At 42.8% G+C, this 25,096-nt stretch overlaps 1 pseudogene; it reads right to left on the reverse strand.

Moving 5' to 3' along the window:
- Positions 1-9,534: 9,534 nt before the first annotated feature.
- LOC150008953 (charged multivesicular body protein 7 pseudogene) lies at positions 9,535-22,702 on the reverse strand (annotated as a pseudogene).
- Positions 22,703-25,096: the final 2,394 nt, after the last annotated feature.

Consider the following 25,096-nt stretch of genomic DNA (forward strand, 5'->3'; position numbering starts at 1 on the left):
ATATTTATATGAACAATCCTATGTTCACATCAATTCTTTTTTACTTTGAATTCCCTCTTTATTTCTGGCACCTAGATACTTTCTTAGTTTCACATTTGGCATGGCATTAAATTTCATTTTTGGTGCTATATTATTTGTAATTTTTGTGTCTTTGTATGGGATATCATTCAGTCTGCTACTGGTAGAGAAAGGTTAAAAAGTTGATATTAGCCAGGCTTTTCCTCTCCACTGAATGTTTCAATGTCAGCTTAACAGCCCAGCCCTGGTGGCTTTTAGTTCTTTGAGGAACTGTTCTTAAGAAGAACTTCAATACCAATCCTCTTGATTGCACAACAGACACCATTACATGGAAAAGTATGAACATGGAGGACTCAGTTGCAATAATTCTGAAGAGTCACACATTGAATTGGAAAAATTTGGTTTGCTTTATTTCCTGTCTATATGTTAGAGAGTGAAACATGATAAAAATATCTGCCTACTTAAGTGTAAAAGGATTATTTTACTATATTAAAATTAAAAATTATAGGTGATAAAAAAGCATTGTTTTTTAATTTAATGAACAGACATTTTGTCCTTGTTACAATTAATGATATCTTAGATTTGATGAAATATGGAATATTACAAACTTTGACAAATTAATGAAAGAGAAACAATCCAAATTCACATTTAAAGGAACATAAATGGCACTAAAATATAAATATATATTAATTTTCATAATTAAAAAAATTAAAACAAAAATAAAATACTATCTTGCCTATCACATTCACCAAAGATAAAATGTAGTGTGGATGAGGGTATGTGTAAACAGACATCCTCAAAGTTTTGGTAGTGCATTAAACTCTTTTCAAGGGACAAATTGATGTCCTTAAAGGACAATTTGGTGAAGTTTATCAAAATTAGGAACACAGATTTTGACTAGCAATTCAGTATTGCAAAATTATCTAAAGATATATCCATACACATGTACAGATATAACCTCAAAAAGCAGGACGCTGCATTAATTTTAATTGTAAAAACAATTTCACTGTTAATGACTAGTTGAAAAAATTATGGGACATCCAATCAATACAATATTATTCAGTCCCTTCAAGTGAGGCAGATGTTTATAAGCTAACAAAGTAATATCTTCAAAATATATTTTTGGCAAAAAGGGACCAGGTTCAGAATGGTACCTATATAAATGAATATATAAAGTATGCTGTTATTTGTGGAGAAAATGAACAAATCAAATATATATACACAAAAAAAAGCCCACAAAATTTTAGAGGAATATACCAGTAACAGTGATTATTCTTCAATCAAAACACCTCTCCCCCCCCCCCCCAAAAAAAGACTAGACAAAAGCTTATGTGACATTTTGGACCTTGAAGTAAGTAGCCTCTGGCAACTTTTGGCACATGTACATAGTGATTCATATCTGTTTGATGAAGCTGACATCTATTTACCTTGAACCTGTTTACCATTTTGCATACATGGCCAAGGCAGAGTAGATCCCACCCACCCCTGCCCTTGCAATTATTTTGCTTATTTCAGCCAAAGGTGACAGCTACACTCAGTGCTCTTATAGTTCTATAGGCATGTCAGGGATTTTTCTGTTGAAAAATGCAGTTCTGGTGTTTTGGTTTTGTTTTGTTTTGTTTTCCTCTCTGCATGAGCTGCTCTCTTTGATTATTCTTTGGAAATATGTCATGGGGTTCCACCTATTAAGATAGATACTTCGTGTTTCTATTTTGTCCTCCCTATGTTCCCAAACACACTGCTGTTAGGGAGTGTTGGGTAAAGGAATGCTGTCACTGTAGCTGAAATGTGTCATTTCTTTCTGGTGTTTGTTAAGACAGGCACTATTATTTTTACTCTTGCCTAAGTTGAATGATTTATGAGTGACTATTAAATTTTTGGAGCACTTATCATTTTTTACCTCTCATCCATCAACCTTTGGAATTACTTTGCTTGATAAATTGGAATACTGTTTCATTCCCATGGCAGATATTTCAGTTTTTCTTGAAATACTGCCCTGGGTTTACTCACAAGAGTTATCTGAGAGGCAAGCACATGGCTTTCAGAGGTAGACACAACCAGGACACTGCCAACGATGTTTGTGAAGAACAATGTCCCAGTTTAAGCAATGTCCCTGTTAGCATTAAATTCTTACAAAAGAACTTTTCTTTTTCATATACATTTTACTTTTATCATAATAGTAAAACCAAAAAAATTCTAGGACTATCTTCCTTAGAAAAAAATAAATTTGCATCTATTAAAAAAACAAATTTTAAAAATCACTGTTGTCATGAATATGTCATTAATATAGGTGGCTTTGGGGGACAATAATAAAAATTGTCCTGCTTTTATTTCATTTAGCTAAAAGCATTTCCAAATTTTTATTTACAATAGAACTTTTCTGTTCTAACACTCTAGGATAGATTACTCCTTCTTTCACAGTATTGTTGGTGACTGCAAGATAGTTTAACCTTGGCAACTTCTGTGACATTCTAACAGTGAAATTGGTAAATAAATCCGATATTATCAATACGTAAGCATAATAAGAACTCTTGGTTATCCAGTATGTAATTAATGAGACAAGGCCTTTTGTGTTCACATTTGTTCTATTTAACTATATACTTAGTGGTTAATTAGACGGTGTGTGATTTGACCTCTGGACACAGATTTATTGTTTTTCGTCCTAGTGTTGTCAGGATTGTATATCTGGCCCTGAGACTTAATGCATATAGAGGACATGACACTCTGCAAGAGTTAGCTAGTTCATCATGATGAATAGATACTGGTGTGAAAACAGCTGTTCCCTTTAAACTGAGCTAAAGATCTGTCTTTGTTACTGGCCTGTTGAGATGTGCTCCCTTGTGTCAAGAAATAGGTGGTCAATTAATCTTCTGTCCCAAACAAAACTCTTGAGATAATGTTCAAAGAACAAAATTCAGATTTCATTATGTCCAGGAGTTTTCTAAAACAAGAAAATGGAACTGATACCATATGAGCAAAAATAGATAATTTTTCTTCGTTATGTGATCTATAATTGTCTCTTACATAAGACATTGAGGTATTAACATTATGTTCTCTTCACCTCCCCATGTCGTTCTTGTTGGCAGAAAACCTCTTTCATATAAGGACACATAAGATGAATCCCATCTCTAAAGTCTGAGATCCTGGAAAGTTATTCCTGTTCTCAATTCTTTTTGGAGGATACACTTGAATTGCCCCAAGAATCTTAAGAGCACACATTTATTCATTCAGCATGTATCTGTTGTGTCTCTACTGTGAACCAAGTACTAGTCTATGCATTGAGAATACAGCAATAAATGAAACAAAGGCTGCTTTCAGAATGCTTATATTCTACAACTAATTATAATCTTCCATAAAAATGCTTAGGAACTAAGACCCTTTTCCTTGTTGAGGTTTCTTAGATAGACTATCATTTACCATTTAAAAATAACATCTTGGAAAGGCACTCTTACATATTCCTTCCATATTTCCATGATCTCTTAACATTTACCTTTAGAAGGAAAGTATCCCTGAGTCCAATTAATTTTTTTTTTATTCTTAAGAAGTGGAAAATTGCTGGGTTGTGACCTCTATAAAAATTACTTTTAAACTGGAGATCTCATTAAGATACGGTTTGTGATTCGGTGTATCTGGAGTGGGGCCTGAGATTGTCATCTACTTCTGCAGGCCTCCAGGGAATGTGAGTCTGCTGGTGCACAGGCCACTCTGACTAGCAAGACCTATCAGCAACAGCATGGAGTAACTGTACTTCAGTTCCCCTCTGTGACTCAATTACACAATCCTATAAACTTTATTGTTAACATCACTCTTCACAGTAAAAATTGTCAAATGTGACTCTCCAAGACAGGTAGTGGTTATTTATAATGTACCCGCCATACAGCTCGACGCTATACCAATCTTTAAGTTTAAGATTATGGTCATGCAATGTGTCATTCAACATGTTTATGGTACAGCAACTAGGAGGTTATACAACATGGTGGTTAAGAGTTTGGGATTTAGAATTTAAAAAATCCCTATTAACCATGGGACAGTAAGCAAGTTACTTAATCTCTCTAAACCCGTGTCTTCATTTGCAAAAAAAATCCCTATTAACCATGGGACAGTAAGCAAGTTACTTAATCTCTCTAAACCCATGTCTTCATTTGCAAAAAAAATCCCTATTAACCATGGGACAGTAAGCAAGTTACTTAATCTCTCTAAACCCGTGTCTTCATTTGCAAAAAAAATCCCTATTAACCATGGGACAGTAAGCAAGTTACTTAATCTCTCTAAACCCGTGTCTTCATTTGCAAAAAAAATCCCTATTAACCATGGGACAGTAAGCAAGTTACTTAATCTCTCTAAACCCATGTCTTCATTTGCAAAAAAAATCCCTATTAACCATGGGACAGTAAGCAAGTTACTTAATCTCTCTAAACCCATGTCTTCATTTGCAAAGTGGGGGTGACTGATATTACTTGCCACATGGTGTGATTATGGAGATTAAAGGAAATGATGCATGTAAAAAGCTCACCTCATTTCTGGCACATGTTGAATGTCTAATAAATTTCACTTTCCCATTATTATAGGATGCAAAGACTATAGAAGATAAAAAATAAGGAAGGTTTTCTTCCTGTCCTCAAAGAAGACACAATTTGGTGTATATGTTAACTAATCCAAGGTGGAGTGGTAAAGAAGAAGAAAAACTACAACTGAAGCCAGGAGAGGAAGCAATTACTTTCACTCTGGGAACCTGACAGCTGACCCTTACTGAAAACTCATTCTGCATCAGTCAGGCAACAGCCTAATGCTTAATTTATTTTATCTTCACAATAATCCTGTAAAACCTTTCATCTCCACTTAGTAGAAGAGGAAGCTGAGTAGAGAAAGATTAATTTTTTTATTCTTGTTTACTCTATTACAGTTGTCCAAATTTTTCTCCCTTTGCCCTCCTCCACCAAGCCCACCCCCCCCCCCCGCTCCCACAGCCCATCCCCACCCTGTTGTCCATGGCTCACTCATACATGATCTTTGACTTGTATCTTCCCCTTCTTTTCACAATTATCCCCTCCCCCATCCCCTCTGGCAGCTGTCAGTCTATTCCATGTTTCCATGTCTATGGTTCTATTGTGCTCATTAGTTTATATTTTTAATGGCCAAGTAGTATTCCATTGCATATACAAGTATGTACCACCACTTTTCTTATTCACTCATCTTGTTTTTTTAATATGCTTTATTGATTATGCTGCTACAGTTGTCCCAATTTCTTTTCCCTTTGTTCCCCTCCACCCAGTGACCCGCTTCCCTCGTTTCCACCCCCCTTAGTCCATGCCCATTGGTGTGCATATAGTTCTTAACATCTTCCTATCTACTCCACTCTCTCCTACTATGCTTCTTAATTCCTGTACCATCTCCCTCCCATGCCCCTCTTCCCCCTCCCCACTGACCTTCCCCCATTATGTTCCCCATACCTATAATTCTTTTTCCACTCTTGTTGCCTACTTAGTTTGCCTTTGTTTCAGTTCCCTAGCTTCTATTGTTCGTTGTTGTGATACAGTTTTCATTTTAATGTTCATAGTTTTGATCCTCCTTCTCCTAAACCAGTCCCTTTAACGTTTCATATAATAGTGGTTTGGATCTGATGAACTCCTTTAGTTTTACTTTGTCCTGGAAGCACTTTCTCTGCCCTTCTATTCTGAATGACAGCTTCGCTGGATAGAGTAATCGTGGTTCTAGGTATTTGATTTTCACTACTTTGAATATTTCTTGCCTGTAGAGTTTCTTTTGAGAAATCAGCTGATAGTCTTACTGGGACGCCTTTGTACATAATTCTCTTCTTCTCTCTTGCTGCTTTTAAGATTCTCTCTTTATCCTTAATTTTTGACATTTTGATGATAATGTACATCAGAGAAGGAAAACTCTGACTCCAAAAAACCTCCGCTGCCTTGCGGCATACCTCTTCAGGGGAAAGGCTAAGGGAGTAAACCCCGACAGAAAATCCGGAGCCGGAGTCCCTGAGGCGGTTCGACGTTGTAGTCAACACCGGCAGCTCCTGCGGCGCACCTGAAACCAAGCTGTATTGACTCCTTCTTTCCCTTGGATCCCTCAGCTGCGAAGAGACGGGGTGTCTGCTGCATGGGCAACAGCGGACCCTCCATGTCACCCTGCCCGGGCTCTGTGGCTTCAGCTTCACTGGAGAGGACACTCCAGCGTCATCGCAAGATGTCGATTCAACACGGGAGGAGACAGATACCGTGTCACTCCCAAGTCGGACTGCACAGCCATTCTCGGCGGTGCAGATAGACTCTTAAGAAGCTACACCATCGTCTCTCGAGACGGACGGCTGCCGACGACGACGACGACGATGATAATGTGTCTTGGTGTGGTTCTCCCTGGGTCCAGTGTTTCCAGTGTTTCTGGAACTCTCTGTGCTTCCTCGACCTGTAAGTCTATTTCCTTCCCCAAGTTAGGGAAGTTCTGCTTTATTATTATTTCACATAATTTTTCAATTTCTAGTTCTTCTTCTTCACGTTCTGGCAACCCAATGATTCAGATGTTGGCCCATTTATAGCTGTCCCATAGGTTTCTGAGCCTCTCCTCATTTTCCTCACTTTTCATTTCCTATTTCTGCTCTGGTTGACTGTTTGTTTCTTCCCTATGTTCCAATTTGTTGATTTGATCCCTGGTTTTCTTTCCCTCACTACTAGTTTTATATGTGTTTTCATTCATTTCAGCTAGCCTTCATTCCTTCTCCATCTTGTTTAAAATCTGCTGTTAGGTCTGTAAGCATTTGTATAACCAAAGCTTTGAACTGGGCCTCAGAAAGGTTTCCTATCTGTTGCTTCGTTAGATTAGATATTTGCTGTCTGGTTAGCTACGTCACTGGGATCTCTATCATGATCTGCACTATCCTGACAGTTTTGTGTTAACCTTTGCTTCCTGGGCAGGGCTGTCACACCTACATTATAGAGGGTGGAGCCCCGTGCACTTGTCACAACCAGGCGACCCTTCTCACCACATTGTGGCGTTTTGCAGGGGGGGGGGGCGTCTAAGATGGATTCCTGCTATTTACTCTCTACTGAGAGACCGGGAGCCTCCTCCTCTATTCCCATGCCCTTTGGCCCTCACAGTCCAAGGCAATCGGGGTCTGCCTTCCCTGGCATTGGAATCACAAGCTGACAGGTTTGGTCTGCAGCTGGGGGTGCTCCCCAGGGGCTTCTCACCTCCCCTTAAATACAGGTGTCTGTGCTTACCGCCATCCCGCTGCCATTGCTGCAGCTACCGCCGCCAACACAGCTTGACCTCTCTGCCCCAGCTTCGCCCCTCCTACCAATTCATATGAGCACCACTTCTTTATAACTTCATATGTTGTACTTCCATGTAGCTTTATTTTTTGGAACTTCTGGTTATTTCTGGTTTTGCAGTAGTTGTATTCCTTCTTAGTAGTGGAGAGAGATGGATCATGTTAGTCTAGGCCTCCATCTTGGCCAGAAGTTGTCTCCTCATCTTTACAGGCTCCTGTGTTTGTTTGCCTGTGTCTTAGGTAGAGCTGTCGCTCTTGTTATGTTGTAAGGGGGGGAGCCTTAGGTTTCTTGTCACTGGAGTGCAACCTGTTTCACCACGTTGTGGTGCTGTATGTGGGGGAGGGGTCTGAGAAGGAACAATGTTGCTTGCTCAGCACTCACCCCTTTTCCAGGCACTTCTCCCACTTTGTATGGGACTGGTGCCTCTCTAGTTGTTGCCCTGGCTGTTGTTGCCAGAGTGGGTGGGTCTGTGGACGTTCTAGAACTGTGGGAGCCCTTTAAACAAGCAGACTCTGCTGAGAGACCAGCAGTTTCTTCTTCCGCCCCAATTCCCACTGGTTTGCACAGTCAGAAGCAATGAGGCTTGACTTTCCCTGGTGCTGGGACTGTGAGCTGTGTGATCTGGTGAGGAGCTGGGAACACAACACCAGCTGTTCCTCCTGACTCTTTAAAATGTGTAACTGTGTTTTCCAGCGGCCGGCCAACGCCGCTGCTGCTGCCACCACCACACCGCATCCTCTGCACCCCAGCTCTGCCCCTACCTGTCTGGATGAGTATTTCTTCTTTATATCTTTGTTTGTTGGGCTTCCATGCAGCTTGATTTTCTGGAACTTCTGGTTGTCTCTAGTTTTGAGGTAGTTGTATCCCTTCTTAGTTGTGGGGGGGGAGATGCAGCATGTCTGTCTAATGCCTCCATCTTGGCCAGAAGTCTTATTCACTCACCTATTGATGGGCACTTGGGTTTCTTCCATATCATGACTATTATAAATAACCCTGCATTGAACATAGGGGTGCATGTGTTCTTTTGAATTAGTGTCTTGGGTTTCTTCTGATATATACCCAGAAGCAGAATTGCTAAGTCATAAGGCATTTCCACTTTTAATTTTTTGAGGAATCTCCATACTGTTTTCCATAGTAGCTACACCAATCTGAATTCCTAGCAATAATGCACTAGGATTCCCTTTTTTCCACATCCTCACCAGCACTTGTTTGTTGTTTTATTAATGATGGCCATTATGATAAGTGTAAGGTGTTAGTTCATTGTGGTTTTCATTTGACTGAGGAGTGACTGTTTAATGGGTATAAGGTTTCTATCTGAAGTGATGAAAATGTTCTGAAATTAGGTGGTAGTGATCAAGGCACAACCTTGTGACTATACTAAAAACCATTGATTATGTACTTTAAAAAAGTGAATTCTGTGGCACATGAATTATACTTTTTTTAAAATCCTGCTAATGTAAGACTTTAAAAAAACAACTCTTTAGTTTTATAGTTTCATCTTCCTTTGAAGGGATGAATCTTAGGGACTGTTCTGAATAAATGAAGCTAAGTAGAGACATGCTTCAGAGTCCTATAGCAATTCAAAGAATGATTACAGCCCCTCTATTTGATGGCCAGAAACACATCATCTGATTCTTTTTCCCAGGTTCAATAAATTTCTGCTCTCTAAGAGCCCTAAGCCCAGCAGGGTGCAGTGATGCACAAGGTCAAAATGGGACAGAACGACGGATCATCAAGGGCATGTAGAAAAGCTATTAGAGTTCTAGGAAGGGAACCTCCTGGTCAGGGCATTCTGGAAAGGATTCACAAAAACAGTATTGGCCTGGAGATCAATCCAAGATCTGCATTTAGTGAAGTTGGGGTGGATGGGAAAGTAAAGCAGGAGGGTAGCATTCAAGTCCTAGACAAGATTTTACAGGTCGAGTGACTAGATGCCTCTACTGAGAGAGAACTTTCATAACCCTTCATTTCCTATTTCCAGCTGAGTGGTAGCAAGTGAATTTCCAATTAGAAGGAGCATCCCCCATCCCTGATTAGAACACAGATCCAAGACTCACAGCCACAAAGGTAACAACCCATAGCTTCTGACAACACCCATTTAGCTCTAATTATGACCTCTCCAGTCCTTTCCTTAAAGACTCTCAATTAGAGCTGGTAACTTCTGAATCTGTTAAACATTTTCAAGTAAGAGAAACTTACCAAGAATGTGTTTTACACACAGCTGCCCTAAATATTACCTTCCAGTTGTGTTGGTTGGCTGTTCAGAAGCTAGGTCCAGGGAGAGGTTGGTGATATTTCTTCTGTTTAAGGCCTCCTCATATTTCTTGGCCTTCCTCAGCTCCAGGCTGACTGCTATCCACTTTTGCCACCTCATCTAGTGTTTAAAATACAGAATTGGAGCACTTAAGAGCTAGGCAGCCAGGCTGTCACCATAGTCAGTTTTTAAACACTTTTCACTTTTACAGATGCAACAAGTCAGAAAAGTTAAAATCACACAGCTAGTAAATAGTACTAGTTGGTTTTGCCCTTCTTCTTTCTCCTATTACAACACACCTAGAAAAATAGTCAATCTTCCTCTCAAAGTAAAGGAAGATATGTACACCCTGTGCAGGCCAGGACTCTCAGCTGTAGAGACTTCTGAGCAAAGCATCCCATTGCCCCGAGTCTGAGCACATCTTCATTGGTTCCAAAGAGTAGGCCTGAGCTTTCCAACTGTGGGGGTCCAGGCTGGACTGGAAACTATGAAGGGAATGCCCATGCACCAGATGTCCCTGACCATTTTAACTGTTAGGGAATCAGTCTATAGGTCATTCAGTCTTGATCCAGTCCCAAGAGTTTTACTTGGATACCAGAGTGAGGGAGACTAAAACTAAAAGGAAAACAATTCTTTTCTCTTTATATCAAGCAAAACTCACAGACTTTATAGTATTGAAAATACTGGGGAAATTATCTAACTTATATAGATAAATGAGTTTTAGGTTGAAGACTTTTAAGAATTAATCATAAGGAAGTTAACATGTATTAAGATACTTCCACAAAAGACCCTGATAGGCACAGAAATCTTGAGAAAGAAGAACAAAGTTGGAGGAATCACACTACCTAATATGAAACTATACTACAAAGACACAGTAATCAAAACAGCATGATACTGGCATAAAAACAGACATATAGATCAATGGAACAAAATAGAGAGCCTGGAAATAAACCAATGGCTATATGGTCAATTAATATTTGACAAAAGAGGCAAGTACAATGGGGTAAGAACGGTCTATTCAATAAATGGTGTTGGGAAAATTGAACAGATTCATGTGAAGAAGGAAACTATACCATCTTCTTACATCATATACAAGAATAAACTCAAAATGAATTAAAGACTTAAATGTAAGACTCAAAACTATAAAATTCCTAGAAGAAAACACAGACAGTAAAATCTTGGACATTTAGCAGTATTTTTTTCTGATATATCTCCTTGGGCAAGGGAGATAAAAGAAAAAAAAAATGGGACTACAGCAAACTAAAAAGTTTTTGTGCAGCAAAAAAAAAACCAATAAAATGAAAAGATAGCCTACTGAATGGGAGATACATATTTGGCAGTGATAATCTGATAAAGGATTAATAACCAACATTTTTAAAGAACTCATATGCAATGGGGAGAAAATGGGACAACTGTAATTGAAAAACAATAATTTAATTAATTAATTAATTAAAAACTCATACAACTCAACACCAAAAAACAATTCGATTATAAGATGGGCAAAGGACCTGAATAGACACTTTTCCAAAGAGGACATACAGATGGCTAATAGACATATAAAAAGATGCTCAATGTCACTAATCATTGGAGGAATGCAAATGAAAATCATGATGAAATATCACTTTACACATGTCAGAATGGCTATCATCAATAAATCAACAAGCAAGTACTGGTGAGGATGTGGAGAAAAGGGAACCCTCATGCACTGTTGCTGGAAATGCAGACTGGTGCAGCCACTGCAGAAAACAGTATGGAGGTTCCTCAAAAAATTAAAATGAAACTGCCTTATGCCCCAGTGATTCCATTTCTGGGTATATATCAGAAGAAACCCAAAACCCAAATGCCCAACAATAGACAAATGTATAAAAAAGTAGTGGTACATATATATATATATATATAATGGAATATTACTTGGCCATAAAAAAGGAATGAAATCTTACCCTTTGAGAGAGCATGGATGAACCTGGAGAGTATTATGCTAAGTGAAATAAGTCATTCAGAGAAAGACAAATACCAATGACTTCACTTATATGTGAAATCTAAAGAACAATATAATTGAACAAACAAAACAGAAACAGACCCATATGCAGAAAACAGACTAATGGTTGCCAGTCAGGAGATCTTCTGCATAAGATGGAGGACAGCAGCATCTATCAATGATACAAGACTCCTCACCAACTGTCATGACTCTGAGCCACTCAAGGGTGACCTCTCTTTCTAAACACTTGGACAGTTTGACAAATGACCCTAGAGAAAATCTTTTACACTGTATGTTTCTCCATAAGTGGCAGCGGTTTGACTCTCTTCTCATTGCTGAAAGAGTGGGACTGAAACAAGTTAACTACCTTACAGAATACATTCCTCTAAAAGATGGGGAGAGGGGTTGGAGGAAGAAGATTTTGATATAGCAACTCTGCAAATCCTTTACCTTCATTGGCTGGAACTAAGCTGGTGGGTGAAAACAAACCTAATTGAGCCAACAGCAGGAACTTCAGGCTATGAGAGATGACAGGTTAAACACAGACCTGCATAAATTGTGCCACTATAAAGATGAGAAGGCAGGTTCGTGATACCAGCTGGGAGCAAGTCTTTGGAGCATGGTCCCAGAAAGTGTATTTTCCATCTAGTAAGTGGTAGCATCCAGATAAATCAGAGTGGTTCTCCCTCCTTCTCTCGATGACAGATTATGAGAGTTTCTCATTTAAATAACTGTGTGTGTGTGTACACACACACACACATGCACGAACACACACACACACCAGCCTGTTGTCTCTTTTACACATGGGTCCTTCACTTGCTTTTTTGGAGATTTATTGCTCAAGACTAAAACTTCCTCTGATAAGGACAATTTATCAAGTTTAGTATCTGAGACCCTAGGGTTAGGCAGGCTCTTGGTATAAAATGTCTCATGGGGGTTGTCAGGCAGATCCAAAGGTTCATTGGTGGTATCCTAAAGAAGGATGTCTAATTACTTTTCAAGTTCCTCACTGTAAAAATCTTAACCATTGGTTAACTCACCAACCAGAGTCTGAGAAACTTTATCCTGGGTGTCACGCAGATCTTGGATCTGATCCACAAGGCTCTTTGCCTTCTTCACTATGACATCCTTCATGGAGAGTTTTAGTGTTCCTACCCCAGCCTGATAGGCGTTGAAAACCACCTGATATGTCTGCGACGTCTGGATCCAGTCCTGGGTGGCTTGAATAGTGTCCAGCCTGGCCTGCAGGGCCTCAGTGTGCTTCACTGCCCATTGTCTGACCTTAAGAGATCTCAGGATCTCTCAAGCATTTTCCTGTTCAGCATGCCCAGCTGACTTCTTTATACCTCTCTGCTTCCCGAGATGAGAAATTCACTTTGTGCAAGAGTAGTTGTTCACTCTGCACCCACTCGCTGGTACACCCCAACATCTACATCGTTGACAAGTGGCCCCAGGGCAAACCTCACAATCTTTTTCCCATTCTGCTTGAGGACTCTGACTCGTCTCTTTATGTAGCTGCAGCAACAGAAGTAAAATGTTCTCTCATCTGGACAGGAGCCTGTACAGAGGGTGCTCAGCTCCAACAGAACCACCACAGGAATGGGAAGAGAGTAGAGAGTTCTGATACAGACAATACACCTCCTCAGCCCTATCCTTAAAGCAGCTCCACAGCTGTAGCACCTCCTCAGCAGGCTCCTTACTATCCCCTCACATTTGAAGAGAATCCATTTAAGAGTCTTTGGCAGGAAGCTTCTAAACATTGTGCTCCCAGGAAGTCCAGCTGCTGTCTGCATTGGCTCTGAAGTCTGACCCCACTGCAACTCCCATCCTCACAGCAGGTTCTCACAGTGGGATGCTGCCCTTGCCTTGAAAGGCCTCCTGCAAGTCCCAATGCACAGGCACAGCACCCCCTGGTGGCAGCTGTGGCTTGCATCAAGTGTTCCTGAACGCCCGTCTTGCTGTCCCAGTCCATGCTGTTCACACCCTGTGACTCCTTTTAAAGGTGGAGAATAGGAAGAACACATGCTCCTCATCTTCCTCCTACTTGGGGAACAGTAGTCCCATTAGGTCTCCCCCACTGGGGCCTATGCCCTCCACTCAGCAGTCCACATCAGAACCTCAGCCCTGCCAAGGCTGTGAATACAACCCTGGCCCTGGACCTCTTCCACCCTCGCCATGCGATCTTTTAAAGAAGATTTGATTGTGTGATTTCCTCCACTTAAAAACCCTCTACTGACTTTTCTTTTAAGATCAACAGGCGAAGTTCCTATGGTGCCCTGAGTGAGCCAACCCCAGCCCACTTCAACAACTCTTTCCTGAGAATCTGTCATTCCAATCATCTGTTTTGTTTTCTCCATAGCTTTTACCACCACCCAACACTTTCTTGTTTGTGTCTCTTCCTCCCCCTACTCCCAATGACAATGGGACCATGTTTGCTTTAGGTATGATTCCTCGGCCCCTTCACAATGCATGGCATATAGTAAGTACTCAAACATTTGTTGGATCAGGGTGGTGGGTGATAAGGTCACAAAGGGAGTTGGCTCTCAATTAGAAAAGATTTTCATGTCAGGCCAAGTTTGAATGTTCTACAAGGCAGCGGCTAATGACATTTCTTACAAGTGTACGATGAATATCCATCTGTTTCTAAGTATACAGGGTGGACCAGACTAGGAGAAAGCTGGATAAAAAGGCCCGTGTCTACTGACTCTATTCCTACGTGTATAACAGCTGGGAATATTTTTGGTAGGAAAGACTAGTTTAGACATACCAATTTGGAGGGAATAGTGTAAACAATGTGGAGAATTTCATAAGTGAATAGAGAGTGAAGATCGATGTCTTAAGAAGAGAGATGAACTCTGTGCGAGAACAGAACAAGAACTGAGTCTTGGTAACACTCCTATTAGGGCCCAAGAGAAGGAAGAACCAGCAGAGACAAGGAGAAAGAAGGGAATTTGAGAAAGGAAAACAGAGTGATTGTGTCTGAGGCATTCTCCTCACAGCAGCTACCAGGCCAAGGACTCATCCCTAAACAAAAGTGCCTCCAGCCAGCCACAGCAAGACAGGAGAGCAAGTCAGCTGAGGCTCAGAGCAGAGGCTTCATTATGGTGACTTGGGTGTTTTAAAGCATTAGCCTCCTTAAGAGCTTGGGCAAGAATAGCCTACAACCTGTCTGCAATTCTGAGAATGGGAAATGCAAATTACTTCCTAGGGTTGACCAATCCCCGACCCCACCCCCAGCACAGTCTGAGGTGTAGAGTGACACAATGGTTCAAAGGAACGTTAAGGGAGCTCCTAACCATTCCGATAACAAAGTTCTTTTGGCCACCTCCCTCACCTGCCATGTAGAGGGATCTCCGTGGCATCCATAATCCTTCAGTTGCTGCATATTTACCAGGAGAAGCATCACCTCACAGAAGCTGGCTTACAGCGACCTCAGGTTTTTGATTAATTCAGTTAAAAGTCCAGCAATACATCAGAAACCAGCACACTGGGAAGAGGAGAGAACTAATGTTGTAGGACAATCTCAGCACTGGAAACTCAGGCCAGAGAATAACCATATGCTATCCTCCATCTACTTTTAAGTACTCTCAAATTTTGCCCCATTAGAAAGAAAAAGTTACTTTTTATGACAGAAATGTAATCCATTGCTATTAATTACAACACCCTTTAAAACACCATCTCAAAAGAGATTTCTAGTTGCTGTAATAACCAATCAAGAGGATTATCAATTGGATTCTGAGATTTGTATTTGAATGAGAAGCTATGTCCTATACCTTAAGAGATAAGACATATGGTATTTTATAAGTCTGGAATAAACTAGTATCATGGGCCTGTTTCAGAGAGCAATGACCAAGATGCATTGATTACATAAGAATATTAAACATTTAAGATTAGCCCTGACTGCTGTGGCTCAGTGGATTGAGCGTCGACCTGCGAACCAAGTGTCGCTGGTTTGATTCCCAGTCAGGGCACATGACTAGGTTGCATGCCAGGTCCCCAGTTGGGGGCTCGTGAGAGCTAACTGCACTTTGATGTTTCTCTCCCCCTCTTTCTCCTTTCCACTCTCTCTAAAAACAGATAAATAAAATAAAATTAAAATAAAATAAAAGTAAAAAATAAACTATTAAAAAAACATTTAAGATTAAATGAAGCAAAATTACTAGTAAGTTGCAGTTAGCACCATTTTGCATGTGGGGAAACCATCTCAGACATCATTTCCCACAGAAACCCACAGCTGTTATATATCAGAGGCAGGATTTCAGTCTAGAACTGACTCCTGTATCCATGCTTTGGATCACTAAGCTTTGCAACCAACAATCTGTAACAAGATCTGTTTAGGAAAATAGCAAGTTACCACCCCCGCTCCTTAACACATGGGGTGAGACATTGGAAAATGGAGAAGCACATGTTTTAGGCAGTGAAAATAATGGAGGCCACCTCTGAAATTCTCTGCTGCATGTGTTCACCTCATTGCTGCCTCACCCACTGTAAGTGGCCCAACCAGCTCAGCTCGTGAGATTCTGAATGTACATAAGAGGCCAGTTTGGTACCAAGGGATAAAATGCTGTTGCTTTTGGGGAGACCCAAGAGAGTGTCTAGTTCTAGATCTGCTGCCATGGGAACCATACATCTTTCTGCCACATCCCAAAAATACAGCCATATAAGGAACCTTGAAAGTAGATCCAGGGATTCAGAGGGGCACCACCTTTCTTCAAATCAAATATCAAGTGGAAGGCCTGTATGAGATGGCATAAGCAGGGAAAGCTCCACTTCAGATCAGACAGGGTCCTCCCCACTCCCTGAGGGATCAGTTTGAAAATCAGAGATTTGACCAAACCACTTCACTAGGGGATGATCTGCAAAGTAGGCTGCAAAGGAAATCCTCCTGACTTTTACAGGTTCTCTAGTCACAGCTCAGTGAGCTCTCTTCCTCTCACATTGCTATTTGTAGCATCGAGGAGAGCCGCTACCCTGTCACCCTTTACCAGTAGTTTCTCTGAGTTTGTGACCCAGAAAAAAAGCCAAACTTGTTACTTAGACAAACGTCACCAATTTAAGCACTTTATTTCTCTCTCTCTCACACACACACACACACACACGCGCGCGCATGCACACAGGCTCAGGCTGGCTCTGCTGCTTCCCACACACTATAAACCCCTGCCCTGGTGTCAGGTGGCAGAGGTCCAGTCAAGGGCCCCCACAAAGTCTTGTGAATGACACCGAGTCACTTTCTGTGGCTGGGGCATTCAGGCCATTCCCCTATCCTGCTCTGCACCCCCTCTTCAATTTAGCCAATCTTTGTGAGCACCTTTCATGAACTGAGAACTGTGTTAAATTAAGATATATGTCAGCATCCAGCCCTGACTGGTGTGGCTCAGTTGATTGGAGCGTTATCCCATAACCAAAGGGTTGCAGGTTCAATTTGCAGTCAGGGCATAGACCTGGGTTAGAGGTTTGATCCCCGGTAGGGGCACATGTAGGAAGACAACCAATCTGCTTCTCTCTCACATCAATATTTCTCTCTCCCTTCCTCTCTCTAAAAGCAATAAATATCTTCAGGTGAGGATTTAAAAAAAAATTAAAAACATTAAAAAAATAAAAAAAATATATATATATATATATATATCAGCATCCAAGAGCTGGCTTCTCTAAAGCAGTATTTTCTTGATTTTTAAATTAACATATTCACAGCTTAAAAATTAAATACTTCAGAAATGTGTTGAGTATTAACTCCCAATAACCCCACTGCTCCTCCAAGTTAACCAACTTCACACGACCCTCCACACACCCCAGCCACTCTGCATATGTGCCAAGGGACTAATTACAGAAGAGGACCTCGGTACATGGTTTAGGGACACATTTCTCCATGTCATCTATACCGTGGACATCCTTTGATGTTCAGACCTACATCAACGGTCACTTCTTCAAAGTGGCATTTATTTTAAGCTAAATTAACTACACGTGGAGTCGGAAGAACTGAGCCGACCTTGGCTCAAAGGTGCATAGGTCAACAAGCTGGCACCCTTGGGTCTGGGGTAGGACCTCAGGGAGGGGAAGGGGGAGCAGGTCCCAGGAACATGGACAAGACATGTCCAGGCACTGTGTTTGATGCAGGGGACACACAGCCAGGCTTCCCACCAGGGCTCACACTGGCCCAGAGGAGAGACAGATGTCACAGGCTTTGTGGAAGGGGGCAGAATTGAGTAGACAATCCCCACAGATGAAAATATCTAGAGGTATATTTCAGGGTCAGGGAACACAAGCAACAGCAAAGGGCACCCATATCCTCAGGCTGCTGTGTGGTCAGACACAGCTCCACACGCTATGCAAGCCCCCAACTAGGTTCTGCAGATTAAACAGAGACACCCAACATCTACCACATCCTCCTTATCCATTCGGAAAACAAACCAAGGGCCAGGGAGTGCAGCTTCTACAAACTGAGGCAGAATTCAACAGGAGAGAACAGGCTGAGGCCATCTGGGAGCAACATCTCCAGGAAGACCACTGGCTTTCAGGAGGGTGAAACCACAGTGTCCTTGCCCAGCCCCCAAACAGCTCCACGGCTCATTACCCAAACAAGAGCAAGGTGTCTGATCAACATGTAGACAGAGGGCTGGGAAGGACACAGCCACACCAGGAGCCCCCATCTCCTTCACACACAGGAGCAAGCCACCACCCATCCCTCACTCACCTGGCAGAGAGCTGTGGCCTCCAGCCCTGTGGTCAGCCTTAAATGCCCTCAGAAGGTACAGGTGTTTAAGGGCATTTGGCACTTCCCCATAGGGCTGGTGTCTGGCCTATATCAATAGTTCTTAGCCCTAGATGTACATTGGAATCACATGAGGAGCTCTGAACACTGCACCTGAGCCCGGCCCAGAACCTGAGCTGGTATAGGGGGAGGACCAGGTCTGCAGGTGATTCTCACATCCTAAAGAGGTACATACAAGTGGGAGCCTCAGAAGTACTGCGTACCTTCTTGCTCTGCAGCTGCAGCCGTTTGAGACCTTAGATGAACTATCAGAAAGCAAGGGGCAAGGACATCTCCCTCCAGGGGAGGGTTTGCATTGTGGGTGTTTGAGGCTTCTGGAATCTGGCTAGATTGAGAGGCCTCATCTTAAAATGGAGTATTAGGCTTAAAACTGCTGTTGAAGTATTAACAAAAGTTTATTATCAAGGCAGGCAAGACAATTGGGTGGAAGTGAGAATGGGTCTCCTTCGTGTTGAAATAGAAATAAGTACAAAATTACATGTATTTATTCAACCAATATTTATTGAGTTCCAACTGTGTGCCAGGCCCTGACATACAACAGTGAACAAGATGACCTGGTCCCCACTCTCCCAGCAGGAGCAGAGATGGGGTCTCCCAGCAGAGTAGGAACAGGACAGCAATTGGGATAACACAGGGTAGCAAGGTCCAAGAAGGGCTTCCTGGAGGAGGTAATACCAGAGCCAAGTCCTCAGGAAAAGCAGAAGTTAGCAGGTGAAAAACTGAGAAAGATGCTCCAGGCAGAGGGAACAGCATAGGAAAAGGCACCGCATGGTTCCCTGGGAAAAGAGGCCCTTCAGAATGCTAGATGGGGTGTGTGCCAGGGCAAATATGGGCTGGTATACAGGGGAGCGGACAGTGGGAGCCGTCCACCCTGGTCCAGGTGGTAAGGGGTTGCACTGTCTCTACAGACATGGGCTGTAAACCAATGATAAAACCTACTACAAATCTGTTTGCTTTTTATTATCATCATTAGCCAGAAATTTTGAACGGTGTCGGTGATCTGCACCCACCTTGTTACTCTCTGAAAATGTTGGGCTTTTATCCCAGGGGCAGCAGGAAGCCCTGTAGGCTTCAACCAGGCTGTGCTCCTATTTACTTTTCTATTATGGAGAAGTTCCAAATCCATAAAAATAGAACAGTACCAACAAATCCTCAAGTACTGGCCACCTAGGTCCAATGGTTACCAGCACCATCTTTTTTCTTCTCCCCCTACCTTTTTTTATTTTGCATTTACTGTTTTTTATTGGTGTGTTTTCAAGGAAATCTCAAACATCATATTATTTTACTCACAAACTTAAAGATTTAAAAAATTAAAACTAATATACCACAACCATACCTAACAAAATCAACCATCATTCTGTCATTTTGGGATATTTAGGCTAGCCTTGGGGAAGAGGAGGATTCCTTCCCAGGTGGGGCTGGACAGAGGAGGAGCAGATAGGAGGTGGCCTTGGTATCCGTATGGCTATCAGTGTCGGTTGGTGAGAGTGGAGAGAGGAGGGTCTGATCCCAGGATGCTCTGGTCATGGTAGGTGAGAGGTGCTAATTAGCTGGGCTCAGAGGAGCACCCTCACCCCCAGGTACCTGAGGGATATCGAGGTGGGGATGCAGCAACTGTGCAAGAGGTGGGGTTCAGAGCTGTGCAAGACTCAGTGGCCCACTCACTGGAGGTGCTAGTGAGTGAGGATGCTGTATGGTGGTATCAGAAGAGCTGGTTTGAGGATGACTGACAGAGGCCTGACCCCCACAGGATCCAAGGCTCTCAGAGGATTTGTCCCAGGCCGCCCTGTTCTGTGCACATCTCTCCACCTCCACCCAGGCCCAAAGGTACCCCTCTCACCTTGTCATATATATCCCTGCTTTGGCTTGTGCCCCTTCAGGCTTTCCTCTGCACACAGCTAAAGGGCTTCTTTAAACACTGAAGTCCAGTTATACCACTTTGCTGCTCAGACTCTCCAATGCTCCCCAACATCCCCACAGTCACCTATGAGGCCATTCGTGCTCTGCCTCTCCCCAGTTCTGTCCTTCTGACCTCACTCTCACCACTCTGCTGCTGTAGCCACCCCAGCCCCTTCACTATCCCTCAAACACTGCAGGCCCATGCTTGCCTCTGGGCCTTTGCACCTGCTATTCCTTATACCTCCCTTACTCCCTTCAGTCTCTGTTTGTAGAGACCATTCCTGGTCACCCCATCTAAAACTGAACTTCACCACAGTTCTGTATTCCCATCTGAATTACTTCATTTCATTGTTCTCCCCAGCAGCACTTTGTTAACATGTAAAATGCAATATATTCACTTGCTTCTTTATTTTCCAACTCTCTGCCCCCTGGCAAAATAGAACATAATCTCCATAAGGGTAGGGGTTTTGCTCACGCTCTATCCCCAGGAAGAGTTCTTGATCATTATATTTATTGAATGTATAAATGTGCAGGCTCGAACCAAAGCCAGCCCCCCCCACTGTGTTGCAGGTGTCCCTCCCCTATCACCCAGGATGTTCCCAGGATATTTGGTGGGCAGTATTCACACCCTTCCCAAACCAAGCATTCAGCCAGCGTCCTTTGAATAAATCTAATTAGCTCACCACAACAGTGCCCACAAAGGTCACAGAAACGCACTTTGAGTGGAATCCGAGTCCTCGCATGGAAGTCACTGCATCCACCCCTACTCCTAAGCCCCAATCATGTGTAAAGGCCACACCGTCCACCCAGGCTGGGAACCTGATGTTGGCCTCCCCTTCCTCCATCAGCCCTACCCTCCACTGAGCCCTGCTCCTCAGCCCTTTCAACCTCTGTTCGAGCTGATCCCTGGGGGACACTGACCCGGGGGCCAACAGACTCTTATATTAAATTCTTGTAATTGAATTACCTAGATGGGTTTGTTACCTGGTTTATGTAAACTGCCTTGACTCCTCTGATACTGTAGTAGGAATTACCAGTCCCATGTCACGGAGTGGGAACCTGAGGCTGCTGCCTGCAATATGACTTGTCCAAGGTTCCAGGATGGGGAAAGGCCAGGTCTGTGTGGCCCCATCTTTGCCTCCGTGCGCTACTGCCTGTGCTGGGATCACACCTGACTTTTTTCTATGGTGGTAAAATACACATAAAATCTACCACTTTAACCATTTTTGAGTGTACAGTTCAGTGGCATTTAGTGCATTATTATTGTGCAACCATCACGACCAACAATCTCCAGACCTCTTTTCATCTTGCAAAACTGAAACTCTGTGCCCATTGAACAATAACTCCCCATTCCCCTCTCCTCCAGCCCCTGGCACCCGCCATTCTACTTCCTGTCTCAGAATTTGACTACTCCAGGTACCTTATGTAAGTGGAATTATACAAAACTTGCCCTTTTGTGACTGGCTTATTCCACTTAGTATAATGACCTCCAGGTTTATCCGTGTGGTATAGCAGGTATAGCAGGTATCAGAATTCCTTTCCTTAGGATTAGTTCCTGTAAAACAAGAACATATTTGCCATGTTTTTGTGGCATCATTACTGCTATTATTTACAGTGGCATCCCAAGCACAAGGTCCAGGGTAGGCGGAGCAACCCCTCTGGCAGGGGGTAGAATTTGTCATTGCTATCATTCATAATGGCCAGTGCAGGACGTTAAAAAAAAAAGCAGACTGATTTCTGCTCAGTTTTCATTTTGTTTTTAAATCTTCTTCAGTCAATGCACCCCCTTGTTGCCTCTATCCCTGGCCAACTGTTCCACCATCCCCCAACTTGGTATATCACTAGTTATTTATAAATGCCTATTTGTTATATTATTAATATGAAAAGTGTTTTAAAAAAGAAAAAGAACCCCAGAATTGGAAAGCTGATGTCACAGTTCCTCGGGGGATTCAGGGAAGGTTTGTGTGCCTGAGGTCAGTCTTTGGGAATCCACTGGCTCCTGACAAATGCAGCTGCCATGTCTTTGGCGTCTGTGCGTGCGAGCTTGTGGGTATGTGTGTATGTGTCTGTGTGTATCTGTGTGTGCTTACATGTGTCAGAAAGTCCCCAGGATTGGGAGACTTTAACTTCCCACATGCTGATCCTTAAGGAGTTAATTTTAGACTCTTAGCCCAGAAGCAGGAGATGAGGAGGAAAGCAGATATTAACGGGGAAGAAAGGCAGATGGGAAAACAGAAAAGGAAACCAAAGGCTGATTACTTACCAGGTCTGGGGGCGCTCTGGTAAGATCAGAATCTGAGTCCCTCAGTACAGTAGTTATCTCCTAAAAGTGTGCTCTGTTTTACGGGCTGGTTCAGCACCATCCCTCCCAAGCTTTCCATCCGCCTGACAGTCTTACGAGCTTCCTTTTCTGGGGACATACGGGAGCAGTCTGCAGAATTTCCTCCTCTCTGGGGCCTCTGAATATCTGAAGCACAAATTGGACCCAAAGTCAGGGTCATGTCCAGCTTTCTCCTGATACCATGTGATCTCAGAAGCTGGGCCATGGACAAGGCTCCATCCAGGAGAAACGACTGGGCACCTACTCTCTGCTGGCCTCAGTGAGGTTCAAGAGTGAACCAAGCAGGGGCCCTGCTGCCAAGGAACTTGGAACTCAGAGCTGCCATTACTTGAGTACCTATGAGATCCTAATCATATAGGGCTTTTTTGTCCATGTTAACACCTCACTTGTTTAACAACCTGGTGAAATAGATGTTATTATCATCGCAGATAAGGAAGTGAAGTAGGTACTCAAAGATAGCACTATGTGTCCAGTAAGATACTCCCCACCTCTCTGCAATGACACCAAGGGGGGAACATGCTGTCCTCAAAGAGTACACAAGAATAAGGTCAAGGTTCGCTCCAACTGGGTCCCTGGCCCCAGAGGGAGCATCATAAATATGTACTGGATGGATGGATGGATGATGATGGATGACTGGATGGAAAGACAGATGGAGGAATAGATGATGGATGATGAAGAGATGGATGAATGGATGATAGGTAGATGAATGGGTAGACATATGGATGGATAATGTATGGTTGATGGATGCATGGGATGGATGAATGAATGAGAGATAACCAAGCTGAGTTGGGGTTTGAATCCACCTGAGCTCTTCAAACACCGTGTTTTATTTGACCTTGTGAGGTTGAGGAAAAGTAAAGAGACTCTTCCCTTTGGAAAAATGAGAATACGTACTTCCTCATCAAGAGGAATAATGTGGGAGTGGGGAGATAAAAGTTGGAAAGATTTTTAGATATTTTCAAGATAAAATAAAAAATGACTCTTTAGTGCCAAGCAATATCAAGTTGAGATGTAAGTCTAAATGCAGTATGAAAAAGAAAGAAAGGCAGCTGGAGAAATATATCTTCAGCAGCCTTGACCACAGTATTTCTGGGATCCCATAGAAATCATGGTTGATTAGGAAATCTTCAGTTGGCTTGGAATCAGAGACTTTTCAAGCCAGGCTGAGTTTGGAGAACTCCTTGTCTAGGTCCCATATTGTCTCTGCCCCAGTTCCAGAGCATGTGTCCAGAGGAGCCAGTGCTAGTCCCCATCTTCCATTTCAGAGCCTGCAGGGAGGCCTCTGGCAGGGACCTGTGCAGGCTCTCCACTCCCCGTGATGACACTGCAGAATTCCAAGGGTCTCTGGAGTAAAGGGCTATTTCTGGGCTCAGGCTCCATGTCCATGTTTGGTCTTCAAGAAGCACACTGTGAACTTTCTTTCACCTGCCAAGTCTTCGTCCAGAAACCCTCCTGGAAGGGCACTGGTCCATCCCCCCTTCTTCCAAGGCGGCAAACAACAGCTGGCAAGGCAGCTTCTGGAACACCCTCCAATCCCCACCCTGAGGTAGAAATTGAAGGGAGCCTCTTGAGACACATCCAACTAACATTTGTTTCCTTTTTTCCCTAAAAAATAATTTCAGATCCTAAAAATAGTTTTTCTCATTGAAAACACTTCAGGCGATAGTGATAAATTTAAAGAAGGGATTTAACAAAAAAAAAAAAAAAAAGTCACCTGAAATTCTACAACCCAGAACTATCAGGCATGGCCACCTACCTGGACAAACACCATTTCAGATAAGCTTTTGGTACATCTGTACACACCAGTGCCATTTTGCAAAAACAGGGCTTGAGCTGTTCTATAAACCCCTTTTATTTAAAACCCAACAGTGTGCTATGGGCCTTGCTCCATGCCAAGGAATATGAATGTACAACTTAAAAAATATCCATATACTTTTATTTAACTTTATTTATATTTCACTATTTTAACTGATATCCCATAGATGGACATTTAGGTTGTTTCCAACATTTTATTCTCACAATTTGTTTGGCCTCCCCAATAACCATTTTCTGCAGAATTTCTCCTTCTGCTCTCTTCTATGGAAAGCCAGCTCAGAACTGCCTGAAGGAAGGGGGGAGAGGTAGTGTGGAGAGAGGGAGGAAGGGCTGCCTTTGGGCTTTTACAAGACTCCCCCAGGCCCTGGCCAGTGTGGCTCAATCAGTTGGAGTGCTGTCCTTTGCCCCACAAGGTGGGGGTTTGATTTCAAGTCAGGGAACATACCTAGGTTGTGTGTTCAATCCCCAGCCGGGGCACATGTGAGGCAACCGATCAATATTTCTCTCTTGTCTCTCTCTCTCTCTCTCTCTCTCTCTCTCTCTCTCTCTCTCTCTCTCTCTCTCTCACTCTCTCTCTCTCTCTCTCTCCCCCGCTCCTCCCCTCTCTCCCTCTCCCTCCCTCCCTCCCTCTCCCTTCCTCTCTCTCTAAAAGCAATGGAAAAAAAAATGCCGTTGGGTGAGAATAAATAAATAAAGTAAAAAGCTCCCCCAAGGAGCTGAGGCAAGAGCCCGGGATTAC

Source organism: Furipterus horrens, unplaced genomic scaffold (genome assembly GCF_987537825.1).
Source record: "Furipterus horrens unplaced genomic scaffold, mFurHor1.1.pri manual_scaffold_5, whole genome shotgun sequence".
Lineage (NCBI taxonomy): Eukaryota > Metazoa > Chordata > Mammalia > Chiroptera > Furipteridae > Furipterus > Furipterus horrens.